This window comes from Bubalus bubalis, chromosome 13 (genome assembly GCF_019923935.1).
Source record: "Bubalus bubalis isolate 160015118507 breed Murrah chromosome 13, NDDB_SH_1, whole genome shotgun sequence".
Taxonomy (NCBI): Eukaryota; Metazoa; Chordata; class Mammalia; order Artiodactyla; family Bovidae; genus Bubalus; species Bubalus bubalis.
The window spans coordinates 76,966,171-76,981,360 of NC_059169.1; the positions used below are offsets into that span (position 1 = coordinate 76,966,171).

The 15,190-nt window shown below is 45.7% G+C and overlaps 1 non-coding gene across 1 annotated transcript; it reads left to right on the forward strand.

The window, feature by feature from the left end:
* The first annotated feature begins 410 nt into the window (after positions 1-410).
* On the forward strand, positions 411-482 carry TRNAC-GCA. The gene has a single exon. It is a non-coding gene; the product is annotated as a tRNA-Cys (tRNA).
* The last annotated feature ends 14,708 nt before the right edge of the window (positions 483-15,190 follow it).

Here is a 15,190-nt window from a genome sequence, read left to right on the forward strand (position 1 = left end):
TCGATGGAACTGTGGGAAGTATGAGCAGTCGCCCATAGGCTCTGGGACGTTAGTCATCTTTGCTTGACTCTGAGATGGAGGGGTCCCTCACGTGAGAAGCAGGGACTTGCTGTCCAAGGAAGTGCACGTTTGGAAAGAAACAGAGGGGACATCCTGCTTTGTGTATGTTCAGTTCTGTCCAACTCTTCGTGGTCCTGTGGACTGTAGCCTGCCAGGCTCCTCTATCCATGGGATTTCCCAGGCAAGAATACTGGAGTGGGTTGCCATGCCCTCCTCCAAGGGATCTTCCCCACCCAGGGATCGAACTCGCATCTATTGCATCTCTTGCATTGGCAGGCAGATTCTTTACCACTAGCACCACCTGGGAAGCCCCTGCATCCTGCTTTAGGGCGACTGATATAACGCTGGCTTCCCTGGTGGCTCAGATGGTAAAGCATCTGCCTGCAATGTAGGAGACCCAGGTTCGATCCCTGGGCTGGGAAGATCCTCTGGAGAAGAAAAGGTAAACCCATTCCAGGGCCCTTTCCTGGAAAATCCCATGGACAGAGAACCTGGTATGCTACAGTCCACAAGGTCACAAAGGGTCAGACATGACTAGGCACCTTCACTTTCCTTTCCTTTTCCAAAATTAAATTCTCAATTTAATTTTGAGAATTAAATTGAGAATTCCTGAATTCTAAATAGACCTGGAGAATTGCTAATGGCACAAAACGAGCTTCTGTTCACCCTTACTCTCTCAGCCTCACCGCTGGTTTTGTGTGGTGTGTGTTCAGGATGGGAAGGGCTTGGCAGAATACATATCCACTTGATATTAGCAAGAGTGTTGGTGGTTGCTGTTGTTTTAGCTTTAGGGGTACTTGGCTCTGAAGTACATTAAGGATCCAGAGTTAACAGAGTCGGCCCACATCTAAACACGAAGAGATGCTCCCCTCGCTGCAGGATGAAGCAGAACCCTGGAGGAGAGATGCAGAAAGAGCAAGGGTGCAAAAAGCCAAGAAGGGAACTTCCCTGGTGGCCCAGTGGATGGACACAGATTCTGTTCCTGGTCTGTGAAGATTCCACATGCCACGGAGCAACTGTGCCCCTGAGCCACAACTACTGACCTGTGCTCTAGAGCCCGGGGCTCGCAACTGCTGAGCCTGTGTGCTGCGGCCTGTGTGCCCTAGAGTCCGCGCTGCACAACGAGAGAGGCCCATACACTGCGATGAAGAGTAGCTCACCGCTAATAGAGAAAGCCCGCACAAAGTAATGAAGACCCAGCACAGCCAAACAAACAAAAAAAAGCAAGAGGAAAGGGGGCTTCTTGAAGCCGGTACAAGGTCAGCTTCCCTTGTCCAAAGAAAACTCGAGAAGATATCTCCAAAAGAAACACATGTGCCACGCTCTGCTCCTGGCAGTGCTCCTAACTGGTCATGGGGGAGAATAGACGCTGTGATGATCAATCAAGCCCGCCTGTGAGCCTTGGCAACCACTGCAGGATAGGATCCAAGAGCCAGGTCTCAGCATTTAATGCTTAATAGTATTCTAGCTGCTTTCAGTCGGTCTGGGGAGAAGAAATGGGTGAAGGGTTAGCATGGAATCCCACTGAGACCCCCTCAGAGGAAGAGAATGAAGGAGGTGACTGCAAGGTCAATGCTGGGTGGCTGGAAGCCCAGAGGAGCATCCCTGGGGGATAGACAGGAAAGTACCTCATCAGTTGGGGCTAGATCCGGAGAGAAACTGACCAGACGTGCAGAGCAGCTGAGGCCAGAAGAGACGGAAGCCCCAGGAGAAACAAAGAGGCAGACCCTGTGCAGGAACTCTGGACCAGCATCCTAGGGGCAAGATGCTTTGTTCAATCCAGGAAGATAAGCGAGGATCTTTCTTCCCTATTTCTGGATCTGTCCTTTGACACCAGCCCTCTTTTTTTAGTTTAATTTTATTTATCTTGGCTGTGTTGGGTCTTCACTGTAGTGCAGATTGTTTCTAGTTGCAGTGAGCGAGGGCTGCTCTCTCGCTGTGGTATGACGACTCCTCACTGTGCTGACTTCTCTTGTTGCGGAGCATGGGCTCTACAGCATGCGGGCTTCAGTAGTTGCGGCCCCCCAGTTCTAGAGCACAGGTTCAACAGCTGTGGCGCACGGGTTTAGCTGCTCCTCAGCATGTAGGATCTTCCTGGATCAGGGATCAAACCTATGTCTCCTGCACTGGCAGGCAGATTCTATACCACTGAGCCACCCAGGAAGTCCCAACACCAGCCCTCTGATAATTTGGTTGCCTGGTTTATTTACTTAGATCCTCCAGTCAAATTATCCTTACACACTTCTAGGAGTTTGATGAGTTTAAAGGAGAAAAAATAAACTCTTCAGCATCAGTTTTCTCAGCCATAAAATGGAGGTGATTTGTCTAACTCATAAAGTTATTGTGAAAGCCAAACTAGGTAAAAGGGTTTTTAATCCAATTAGGCAGATTTCAGCGAACATAAGTTACTTTATTGCCGCTGTTAACATTACTTTTATCATCATTATTACAGACTTGAGTGGAAACTCAGAAGCAGTCTTCCCACTGACAGATCTTTCTAGACATAGATAATCACACAAGTTGTTAGAATTGCTGTGGTGCAGTTGTTGGACTGGTTGGCACACACTGGCATCAGATAATTTCAGATGTGGGTTTTTTTTCCTTCTTTACTTTAGGAATGAAATGACAAATTCCTCCCAGGTGGCAGCAAGAGAATTAAAAGTACAGCCCATCTGCACTCTTGCCTCAAACGGAAAAAAAAAAAAAAAAAGACACCAAGCCCATTTCAAATGAATCTCTGCCATAAACTCCAGCCCAGCAACAGATGGAATAGAAGTCCCATGAGACAAAACACAACACCCCTAATCCGCAATAAGAAAAAATGATCAATAAGGCTGAAGCACTGAAAAAAAATAAAAAAGTTCTTCCTTTTTTTGCTACAGGGTGCCAGGAATCATACTAGGGACAGCTGCTGCTGACACGCTAGCCTGCAGGGGAAGGTTACCTGGAGGAGGTTCTTCCACATCTTCGGCACAACTGAGAGAGGATATGCGTGCTGGGGGCGGGGAGGATGGGGGCAGGGAGAGTGACATGGTGTAGAGAGGAAGAAGAATCACAAAAAGGATAATGTGGGGCTACACCTAATAATAACTAGTGATTCCTGGCCATGAGACTAGACATGCAGCAGCTTAAACATGCCGTGAGGTCTAGGAGTACATATAATTTGTTGTGATCACTAATTAGAAACACTACCAGATGCATTCTGTAAAGGTAAACAGATGTTCAGAGATGGTGGAGGAGCCAAAGCAAATATGGAAACCAAGGAAGAGCCAAGAAGAGCGGGAGCCGGTTGCCTTCCTGCTGGGATGGTTCTGGGTACGGTGGTTGCATTTGCAACATCACCATAGACTGTTCAACAAGAATCAGAAATGGCACTAGGTGTGTCTCTGTGGAGTCAGTGTATTGACACAGCATCCATGGCTTCGGGAACAAGTTCTTGGTCTAGGGACTCGCCTGGCACGTGGAAGGAAGACTCCACCCTCCAATGCAGGAGGCATGGGCTCCAATCCTGGTTAGGGAATTAAGATCCTGCATGCATCGAGGTTTGGCAAAAAACAAACAACAAAATAACAGGCTCTCAGTCTAACCCAGTTATAAAGTGTAGATGATCATAACTAAGGAAGATGGAAGAAGTGTTCACCCCTCTGCAAGTCTTCGTGGACACACACAGAGCAACACATACTCAGTACCCTGTGCAAACACAGTCACTTCCTTCCCGTGCCTATAGTCCTGGTCTTCTCTGTACAACTCCACCAGAGGGACACCTAGCCCAACCCTGCCAGCCCTCAGCTTTGCTGTCCAGGGGTCTTCTCTGACCCTCTCTCAGAGAAGTCACCAGGAAGTCCCTAGGAAGCCGCTGAGATGGCTCCGGCTCCTCATGGCTAGGGACTGAGACAGCTCAGAGCAGCTTCTGCCCTCCCTCGGACTTGCCTGTCACCCAGAAGCCCTGCCAGGCTCAGCAAGGTGCTTCCCTGACGATGTCTCGGGGGATCCCTAGTCTCTTGATTGGATTTGAATACCTGCCTCTCCATACATGCCTTGGCTTTGTATGTTACAAAATAAACTCAGAGAGACTTTGAAGATACAAATTATTCTGTAACTTCTTTTTAACCACTTGGTGTCACATTTATCAATAAGCAGGCCATTTGGAAATGTCTGCTTTCCATGGCTGGAAATGATAAATCTTGAATTTTAGACTGTGTTGGAGCCTATTTTTAATATGGATATTTTTAATGTGGACATTGTTTTTAAGGTAGATTCATATATATATGTGTGTATATATATACACACAAATAAAATTAAATATATTTTAAAATGTGGATTCTTGGAGCTGCCTCTGGTGGCTGAAAGTCCCAGAGGTACACCCACTAAACCACAATAATGGGGCTATGTCGAAAGGAGCAAATTTAAATCCCCAATATGCAAAGCAGGAGGAATTTGATCAACAAACTACTATTGGATTATAACCCAACATCTATGAGTCCATACTGATATAATAAAATGATTGAACAGATCAATGCGGGAGAATAGACAAATGCCCTAAGCAGAAGAATCCCAATGCTACTCCCCCCACGAGGAGGTAGACTATATATAACTCCCCACTCTCTCAGTGTGGGCTACCCACAATGACTTCCTTTCAAAAAATACAGTATGAAAAGGTGGGGGAAAAGAAAACTTTATAGTGGAGAAGCTCGTCAAAACCGGCTCAGCCGGATGATCAAGGTGAACATCAAGCATGAGTCATGTTGATGCTACGAACCCCTGATGGGATGTGATGGGAAGGGCACTTTACCTCTGTGGTCTTCCTTCCCCAAACCCATAACCCCAGTCTCGCCACGAGCAAAACATCAAACAGATCCCAATCGAGAGACAGTCTACAAAACTGTCTCCAGGACTCTTCAAAACTCTGAAAGGTCATCAGAAATAAGGAAAGACTGAGAAACCATCACAGCCAAGAGAAGCCAAAGGAGACATGTATCTGACAATCAAACGTAATGTGGTTATCTCAGACAGGGTCCTGTCATGGAAAAACGGCATAATGTGAACAAAATGTGGATGTTAGTTAATAATCACACATCAATATTGGTTCATTAAAATTATAACATATGTACTGTATTAGTGTAAGAGTTTAATAAAGAACTGGGTATAGTATAAATGGGACCTTTCTGTGCTATCTTTGCAACTTCTCTGTTAACCTAAAACTCTTCTAAAATTAAAAGTTTCAAGAAATTAGGATTTCTGGGGACCCTGTGCCCAGAGGCTGCAGTTCAGGAGGTCTGGTGCAAGGCTCAGCCATGGACAGGTAGAGGGAGGGAGCCAGGTGGTGCCACAGCAGACGCCCGTGCCATCTTTTAAAGGCTACCATCCAGATGCATTTGCTTGAAAGTGCATTAGTGTTAGTCACTCAGTCATGTCTGACTCTGCGACCCCAAGGACTGTAGCCCGCCAGGCTCCTCTGTCCACGGGATTCTCCAGGCAAGAATACTGGAGTGGGTAGCCATTCCCTGCTCCAGGGGATCTTCCCGACCCAGGGACTGAACCCAGATCTCCAGCATTGCAGGCAGATTCTTTACCATCTGAGCCACCAGGGAAGCCCCCATAAGGAGACAAACAAATGGCCAACAAAATGTCTACCTTCCCCCACACTTGAGTACCAGAGGCTCCAAGGTTGAGAAGGATGGATTCATGCCTGCCTGGCCCACGAGTAGCATTCCAAGTGCCTGGCCACCCTGAAAATGTGGTCCTATTACCCCAGGGCCATTCACCAAAGGATACATTTCCTCAGGTTTTGACAACCCCCACGTATGGTCACATTCAGCGTGTTAAACTTTAAACTGCGATGGTGATAACACACTGCCCTGCGGCCTCCAGCCCTGCGAGCTAGCAAGACAAAGAAAATAAAAGAGGAAATAAAAGACATTGCTTCCAGCGGCCCTCAAACTAAACACAACATCACATGGACAAGGTTACGCATTCACGAGGTGGGGAGCAGGGACAGGGTTGTGCTGTGTATGTCCTCAAAGCTTGATCCACCAGGGCTTAGTTGTATATGGTCTCATGGTATACTTCAAAGCCCTAGGATATTTACTCTACATGTGGTCAATTCAGAGAAATACAGTTTTATCTAAGGAGTGGTCTTCAATTTTAAATAGGAGCCTTGAGACTATTACATTTGTTAGTCAGATGGTGAAGGACAGGGAGGACTGCAGTCCACAGGGGCGCAAAGAGTCGGATACAACTTAGTGACTGAAGAAGTTAGAGAGGATAAACATACATGGCTATTAGAAATCTTGGAATGGTTGGAGTATCTGTCTGTTATCCCTCTGTGGATAGGTAATGCCTTGACCTCTTTCTTCATATAGTTTGTTTTCTTACTGAGCAAATTATTCACTTCCTGCAAATACGACATTTCCATATTGACAGGATGGTTAGTTACTCCCAGCCCGTATCATTTGCCTTAACTTACAGACTTTGCTGAAGCATCAGGAAAGACATAACTGTGTGTGTGTGTGTGTGTGTGTGTGTGTGTGTGTGTGTGTGTGTGTCTTTAACCAAAACAGCCGTGTCGCTTGCTGAAGACAGGGCAATGAATATGAACATACGCTGTCTTCGATCACCTGGTCATCAGCACTTTCTTCCTGGTCAGCGGCCCCTGCCCCAGTAAGGTACTCAGACTAATGAGCTTGTCCTGTGTACCAGCAACAATCTTCCAGACAATGTTTTCATGACTAATTTGCTTCCTCCCTCCTGGGAATGAATTGTAACACTCTCTCTTTTTGACTAAAAGGCAATAAATTCTGAGCCTAACCAACCTCAAAGGAGGGCTAACTGTAATATCCGACAGGCCAGCCGTCTTTCAGAGGGCCCATGATTATGTTTGCTTTTGGAAAACAGCCTAGAATTGGAGATTTGGGGTCTGAAATAGAGAACCACGGAAAAAAATTCATTGAAGAACTTCAGTCCACATCCACATTGCCAACCTCAAATGATGAGTTTCCATATAGAAAACAAAAATAAAGACAAGATAAAGTTTATGACATGAATCATCGGAACCAAGTAACCAGGATATTTCCGTCCACAAGACCTCAAAACAGACTCAAATGACATTGAAATCAATTGCATTTCCCCATTTTTAATGGCACAAAGTTCATTTGAGTTAAGCAAATGATACCATACGGTGGGGCGGGGGTGGGGGGAACAGCAACATTTAGCTGCATGTAACCATGGTAGACACTTTCCAATATGGCATTTTGGACCTCTAATAACTTTTGAACCTCCAAAATCCCACGGACAGAGGAGCCTGGTGGGCTACAGTCCATGGGGTGGCAAAGAGTCGGACATGACTAAGCAACTAAATGATGACAGATGGTTTTGGGGCGTGCTTTCTATTATTCCAGGATCCCAAAGAAAGCTCACTGTCTTGTGCATGGACAGCATACATTTGTACATACAGGCAGTCCTGACTTTCATAGCTTCAGCTTTGAAACCCCAAATATTCTGCAAATGCCAAATTCAGGGTTGCAGCTAAGCAACCGGTCAGATCCCCAGTCCTGTTCCCAGAACACAAACTATTCCTGATATTTAAAGAACGCTTCTAATCACAGTCACTAATTAATCCTCAGGGCGCTCGGTACTGATCAATGTAAACATTGGCCTCTTTATGCAGGCATGATGAGGGGAACTACAGGGAGGTAAATTCAGCATGGGGCACATCAGTGAGAGAACCAAAATTTCAAATGAAGAGTTTGTCTCTTGGTCCTCAGCTCAAGCCCCTTTTCTAAGCGTTACTGAGAAGTTGCCACAGAGACAAGAAACAGGCTGAGCAGAAATCACTGTATGGAATGGTTCTTGGTATTTAGGCTCGCAGACATCTGAGGCTGCCTCTTGGTTTCTCTTTTTGACATCTCTCTTTCCTGGAAATGCTAACAGACCTTCTCCGGGATGGGAAAGATACGGGAGCAAATACTGGCTAAAAGGGGAAAAGGCTCAGCCGTTGGATCCTGCTTTCTGTTAGACCACAGTGTCTAGGTCTGTTGGAACAATTGCTAGAGACAAATTTATCACCTTGTTGTGCCTTGTCAAAGCACCTTCTAGGGTCAGCGGCATCTGTGTGTGCTCTGCAAACAGTCTCCACATAAGCTGACCACTGTATTAGGTGGTGAAGATATAAAGACCCACGAGACACCTTCTCTTCCAGGAAGTCCAGTACAGGAAGATACAGGGAAGTCTGACCCATCCTCTTGAAAACCTATACCTGCATGTCCCAGATCACAGCCTAGCCGGAGAACTGTCTGCCCTGGGAATGATTACCTCTTATCCTTCAGAGGACAGCGGAAGAGTTGACTCAAAAGCACAAATGCAAGCCATGTGTGTGGTTTAAATTTTCTAACAGTCACAGTTTTTAAAAGTTATTTTTAAAAAAAGGTGAAATGCTTTTGAATAATTTTTTTATTTAAATCAGTATGTCCAAAAGCAGTGTCATTTCAACATCTGATCAATAAAAATAAATGAGTCATAAGTTTCTCTTCATACCGACTCTTCGAAATCTATGTATATTTCTCTCATAGCACTGAATTTAGACCAGCTGCCTTTCCAGTGGCTACCGTGTTGCTTAGCCCAGCTCTAGCTCTCTGCCTGGCCTCTCTCTTTCACTCTGGGGACCTCAAAGCATTTGTTGAAATAAGAAGGCAATGCATGTAGAGACATGGATGGACCTAGCATCTGTCAAAGTCAGCCAGAAAGAGAAAAACAAATGTCATATATTCACACATATATGTGGAATCTAGAAAAATGGTATATATGTGTGTGTATGTTAGTCGCTCACTCGTGACCAACCCTTGGCAATCCCATGGACTGTAGCCCACCAGCCTCCTCTGTCCATGGAATTCTCTAGGCAAGAATACTAGAGTGGGTTGCCATTCCCCACTCCAGGGGATCTTCCCGACCCAGGGATCAAACCCACCGACCCAGGGATCAAACTCACGTCTCCTGCATTGCAGGCGTATTCTTTACCATCTGAGCCACCAGGGAAGCCAGAAAAATGGTATAGATGATCATATTTACAAAGCAGAAACAAAGACACAGACATAGAGAGCAAATAGATGGATACCAAGGGGGACAGGGAGGGTGGGAGAAATTGGGTGATCGGGACTGACATACAATATATTGTTACTATTGATACTCTGTATAAAACAGACAGCTAATGAGAACATATTGTATAGCTCAGGACCTCCACTCAGTGCTCCGTGGTGACCTGAATGGGATGGAAATCCAAAAGGGAGAGGATATGTGTATACGTATGTCTGATTCCCTTTGCTGCACAGTAGAAACTAACACAACTTTGTAAAGCAACTAAACGCTATACGCCAATAAAAATTAAGTTAAAAAGAAGAAAAGGTAATGTATCAGTCTCCTGTCGCTGCTGTAACAAATGACCATAAATTTAGTGGCTTAGCACAAATTGCACCCTGTCACAGGTCTGTAGATCAGAAGTCTGACTTGGGTTTCACGAGTCTGAAATCAAAGTGTCATCAGGGATGCGTTTCTTTTAGAAGCTCTGAGGGGGAGCCCACTTCTCTGCCTTTTCCAGCTTCTGGAGACAGTCTGCACCCGTTGGCCCTTGACATCTGCCTTCATCTTCAAAGCCAGCCATGCCCCGCCTCTCACTCCTCCTCTCTAACCACATCTTCCCCCAACAGCAGCTGAGAAAGTCTTCCAATTCAAGAAGGTTAAATTGGCCTACTCGGATATTCCAAGATACAGTCTCCATCTCAACTTCACCACATCTGCAAAGTCCCTTTGACCAGATGAGGTGACATAGTCACAGTTCCTGGGGAGAAGGACTTGGACTTGAGGGGCCACTACTGTATTTAACCACAGGTATCAAGTTCTGTTACCCCTTATTACAGAGAAGAGTAAACATTTAAAATTGAGGACTGGGACTTCCCCTGGTAGTCCAGTCATTAAGACTTTGCCTTCCAAAGCAAAGGTCGTGAGTTCTATCCCTGGTGGGGAACATAAGATCCCACATGTGGACAAAAAAAAAAAAAAAAAACCCAAACATAAAACAGAAGCAATATTGTAACAAATTCAATAAAGGCTTTTAAAAATGGCCCACATTAAAAAAATTTTAAATAAATATAGTTTCTTTCAAAAAAAAAAAAAAAAAGACAGCCTTGATTCAAAATTAATTAACTGATTAAATAGAATTGAGGATTTAGGAGAGAGTCCTTCCTTTTGTTCCTAAGCTCATTTAGATTTCTGCTCTTGGAAAAGAAAGAACTACTTTCATGAAGTTCTACCTATATCTCAGGATGAGTCTTTTCTCTCATAGGCCACTGGCCATTCACTCAAAAACATCTGAAGGTTTTCTAGATACCAGACACAAGCCAATCCTACATAATCCCAACCAAATAGCAAAAGGAAAATCATGACATTGGGTGATCATTCTTCTTCAACATTAAGAATTTTTATATTGTTAATAGTATTTTATTTTAAAATCTGCTTACAATAGTGGAAGTGCACTAGAAACATGATATCTTTTTGAAAATAATGTTACTAATTTTCCAAAACCTGTAGGTGTGTCTCCTATAGAATATTTTCAACTCTTTAAATAATCATAAATTACTAATGAAAAGAAATAACCAAGGAAAATTCCAAATGAAGAACAATAACTTTTAAAAAAATCTCTTTGTCAGAATAATCAGAATCATTAATACCTGGAGTAATAGGTCAAGGTGGAAATATAAGCAAAGACCAACGCATCCAATATTTTCATAGGACAATATTGTGAAGCAATTATGTCTTTATCCACATATATAAATGCATCTTTTGATTCTAAGTTATTACTTGCAACAGCTTTCTGCCAAAAAAGCATGTTGTCTATTACCTAGCTAATGACCTCAGCACCTTTGGGAATAATTATAAAACCAAAACTGGTCAGGGCAGGAACAAACACCAGATCACAAAGTCCAGCCCACTCATTTTACAAAATAGGAAACAGGCCACACTGGAAGATTTAGTTACTTGCTCAAAGTCCAGTAGTGGCTCAATTGGAGCCAAAAACCTTAAGACTTCAAACCCCCAGGACACTGCTTTTCCCATGGCCTACTGGGGAGAGGCAGATCTATCCATCCCTCCATCCATCCATCCATCCCTCCATCTACTCATTCATCCTTCCACTCATCCACCCATGCATCCATGCGTGCATGCATGCATCTGTCCCTCCAACTATTCATTCATCCTTCCATCCATCCATCTACCCTTTCATTCAAGAAACATTTGCTGAGTGCCCACCACATGCCCGACACTGTTCTAGCATTGAGGCCACAACAGAGAACAAAACCAGCCAAGTTCCAGTGCTCAGGGAGCTTCCACTCTAGGGAATGAAGAGAGTACAAATACATACTTATCTCAGGCGGAAAAGAGGCTAAGAAGGAAAATAAAGCAACCCAAGGGGATAAAGAGGGGCCTCCCTGGTGGCTCTGTGGTAAAGAATGTGCCTGCCAATGCAGGAGACACAGGTTTGATCCCTGGGTCAGGAAGATCCCCTGGAGCAGGAAATGGTAATACACTCCAGTATTCTTGCCCAGGAAACCCTACTGACAAAGGAGCTCAGTGGGCTAGAGTCCAGGGGGTCACAAGAGTTGGACATGACTTGGCAACTAAACAACAAGGGAATAAAGGGTGCTGGAAGGTGGTTGCTGTTTCCCATGCAAGCTCAGGGACAACCATACTAATAAGGTGACACTGAGCAGAGAATAAATTTGAATTACAATTTACAGTACACTCAGAATAAAAGCTGATCATGAATGGCAGGGACATAATGAAATGCTAATAGAAAATTCCAGAAAAAATTTAGCAAAGTGCCTGAGGAGTGACTGAGGATGTGTGTGGAGGGGAGGCAGGTAAGATAAGAAGGAAGAAGGTGGCTTGGACACCCGAGGGATGCTAGTGGTGACAGGCTGCTCACCAGAGCTTCCCTGTGACTGCACAAGGAACGGCACGTACCTGTCCTGGGTGCCTGGCACTGTCTGGGGCGGGGCAGTGGGGAGGGGGGCATAAAGACAGGGGCCATGGTCACAGGGCAGCAGCTCAGCCCTCTGAAACTGACGGGTGAACCTGAACAGAAGCCTGAAACACTGAGATGAACCAGATTTGGATCAGGGATGGAAGAGAGGAAGTCAGCAAGAAAAGATCCTAAAATCCGGGCTGGAGTAGGAGGCAGGTTCTTTGAAATAAAGAATGCCCTCAAGTGTCTGAGATATGGTTTAAGCGTCAGGGTGGGGTGGGTGGGAATTGTGCCTTAGGAAGCATCTCAGGGGTCGCAAAGAGTTGGACACGACTTAGTGCCTGAACAAGAACAAAGCATCGTGCAAAGCTGTATTAATTCTTCTGGTTTTTGTTAAGCCGTAGGCTGGGCTGCTGTACCACCTAGCGGCTCAAAGTGAGACTGCAGCTTTAGGACAGCCGCCTCCCCGATGTTTCAGCTGGGTTTCTGCGGCCCCTTCCCAAAGACTGCCTCTTGTAATAAAGTGCCCTATGCCCCGGGGCTGGCTATGGGGTTTCCCTGCTATGAACCCCGTGGGAGAGGCTGCAAGATTGCTACAGAAGGGCAGGGCCTCCAGCCAATCTGTTCTGTGACAGGTCCAGCCTGGCTGGGGCATGCAGAGTACCACTGTGGAGAGCACGCTGCCAAAATGATCACCCCAGCCCAGAGCTCAGGCATCTCAGGTCCCTGTTTCTGCAGGCTGGATCACGAGGCAGCTTCCCAGGGGGGTGGGAGGGATTGGGGCTCAGCATTTCCCCACTCTTGGCCGGGGCGCTGCGCCCTTCTTCATCTCCTGGCCGAATGGTGTCCTTTCATCCAGCACTGCTGCCTGTTGATGGTGCTAGCTCTGCTTTAAGCCTCCCCGTGTCCTTCCCTGCCCGACCCCACCACCCTCCATCCCCTCCCTCAGATCCAGTCCCTTTGCAGGGCCACAGACACTTCTTGATACAACCTCAGAGGAAGAATGGATATGGCTTCCCGGGAGGCGCAGTGATGAAGAATCCACCTGCCAGTGCAGGAGACACACGTTTGATCCCTGGGTCAGAAAGATCCCCTGGAGGAGGCAATGGCAACCCACTCCAGTATTCTTGCTTGGGGAATCCCATGGACAGAGGAGCCTGGTGGGCTACAGTCCCTGCCCAGTCCCTCAGACGTCCAACTATTTGTGACTCCATAGACTGTAGCCCAAGAATACTGGACTGGGTTGCCATTGCCTCCTCCAGGGGATCTTCCTGACCCACGGATGGAACCCGTGTCTTCTGCCTCTCCTGCCCTGCATGTGTGGCCAAGAGGTAGTAAAAGAGTCAGACACAACTTAGTGGCTAAACAAGAGTGGATAAACCCAGCTTGTGTCAGGAGCTGGGGTGGAGTCCAGATGTGGGAATACAGACCAGGAAATGCAGGACAGACGTAGAGAGAAGGCAGCCGCGGCTTCTCTCCCCTCCTCCCTCAATGACACCCGCCCCAACTCCAAGAGGCTGACAAGCAGAAAGCCTTGGTAATGCATACCTTTTCACAGGGCATAATTTGGGAAACAGATAAGTTTTCAGCTTTTCCCCCTTAATCTTCAGTTGTGCTTAAAAACTGAATTTTTCTTCAAAGTTGTTTTTAGAAACATTTGAGAAAACACCTAATTAATATGCCCCGCAACCTCTTTGAACAAATTCTGTTGAGTAATCTGTTTTGAATGAATATTTTGGGTGTGAAATTTTAAGTGTTATAAAAGAATGTGTATAATTTGAAGAAAAATAATAAAGTGAACATCCAGGGATCTACCTCTCATTAACAGAACATCACTGGTACCTTCAGTTCAGTTCAGTTCAGTTGCTCAGTCGTAACCGACTCTTTGCGACCCCATGAATCGCAGCACACCAGGCCTCCCTGTCCATCACCAACTCCCGAAGTTCACTCACACTCACATCCATCGAGTCAGTGATGCGATCCAGACATCACATCCTCTGTTGTCCCCTTCTCCTCCTGCCCCCCAATCCCTCCCAGCATCAGAGTCTTTTCCAATGAGTCAACTCTTCCCATGAGGTGGCCAAAGTTCTGAAGTTTCAGCCTCAGCATCATTCCCTCCAAAATCCCAGGGCTGATCTCCTTCAGAATGGACTGGTTGGATCTCCTTGCAGTCCAAGGGACTCTCAAGAGTCTTCTCCAACACCACAGTTCAAAAGCATCAATTCTTCGACGCTCAGCCTTCTTCCCAGTCCAACTCTCACATCCATACATGACCACAGGAAAAACCATAGCCTTGATTAGACGGACCTTTGTTGGCAAAGTGATGTCTCTGCTTTTGAACACGCTATCTAGGTTGGTCATAACTTTCCTTCCAAGGAGTAAGCGTCTTTTAATTTCATGGCTGCAGTCACCATCTGCAGTGATTTTGGAGCCCCCCAAAATAAAGTCTGACACTGTTTCCACCGTTTCCCCATTTATTTCCCATGAAGTGATGGGACCAGATGCCATGATCTTCGTTTTCTGAATGTTGAGCTTTAAGCCAACTTTTTCACTGCCCTCTTTCACTTTCATCAAAAGGCTTTTTTAGTTCCTCTTCCCTTTCTGCCATAAGGGTGGTGTCATCTGCATATCTGAGGTTATTGATATTTCTCCCGGCAATCTTGATTCCAGCTTGTGTTTCTTCCAGTCCAGCATTTCTCATGATGTACTCTGCATATAAGTTAAACAAACAGGGTGACTATATACAGCCTTGACGTACTCCTTTTCCTATTTGGAACCAGTCTGTTGTTCCATGTCCAGTTCTAACTGTTGCTTCCTGACCTGCATACAAATTTCTCAAGAGGCAGATCAGGTGGTCTGGTATTCCCATCTCTTTCAGAATTTTCCAGTTTAATGTGATCCATACAGTCAAAGGCTTTGGCATAGTCAATAAAGCAGAAATAGATGTTTTTCTGGAACTCTCTTGCTTTTTCCATGATCCAGAGGATGTTGGCAATTTGATCTCTGGTTCCTCTGCCATACTTGACTATTAAGTGGTTGTATGGGACTTCCCTGGTAGTCCAGCGGTTAAGAATCTGCCTGCCAATGCAGCGAACATGGGTTCAGTCCCTGGTCTGGAAG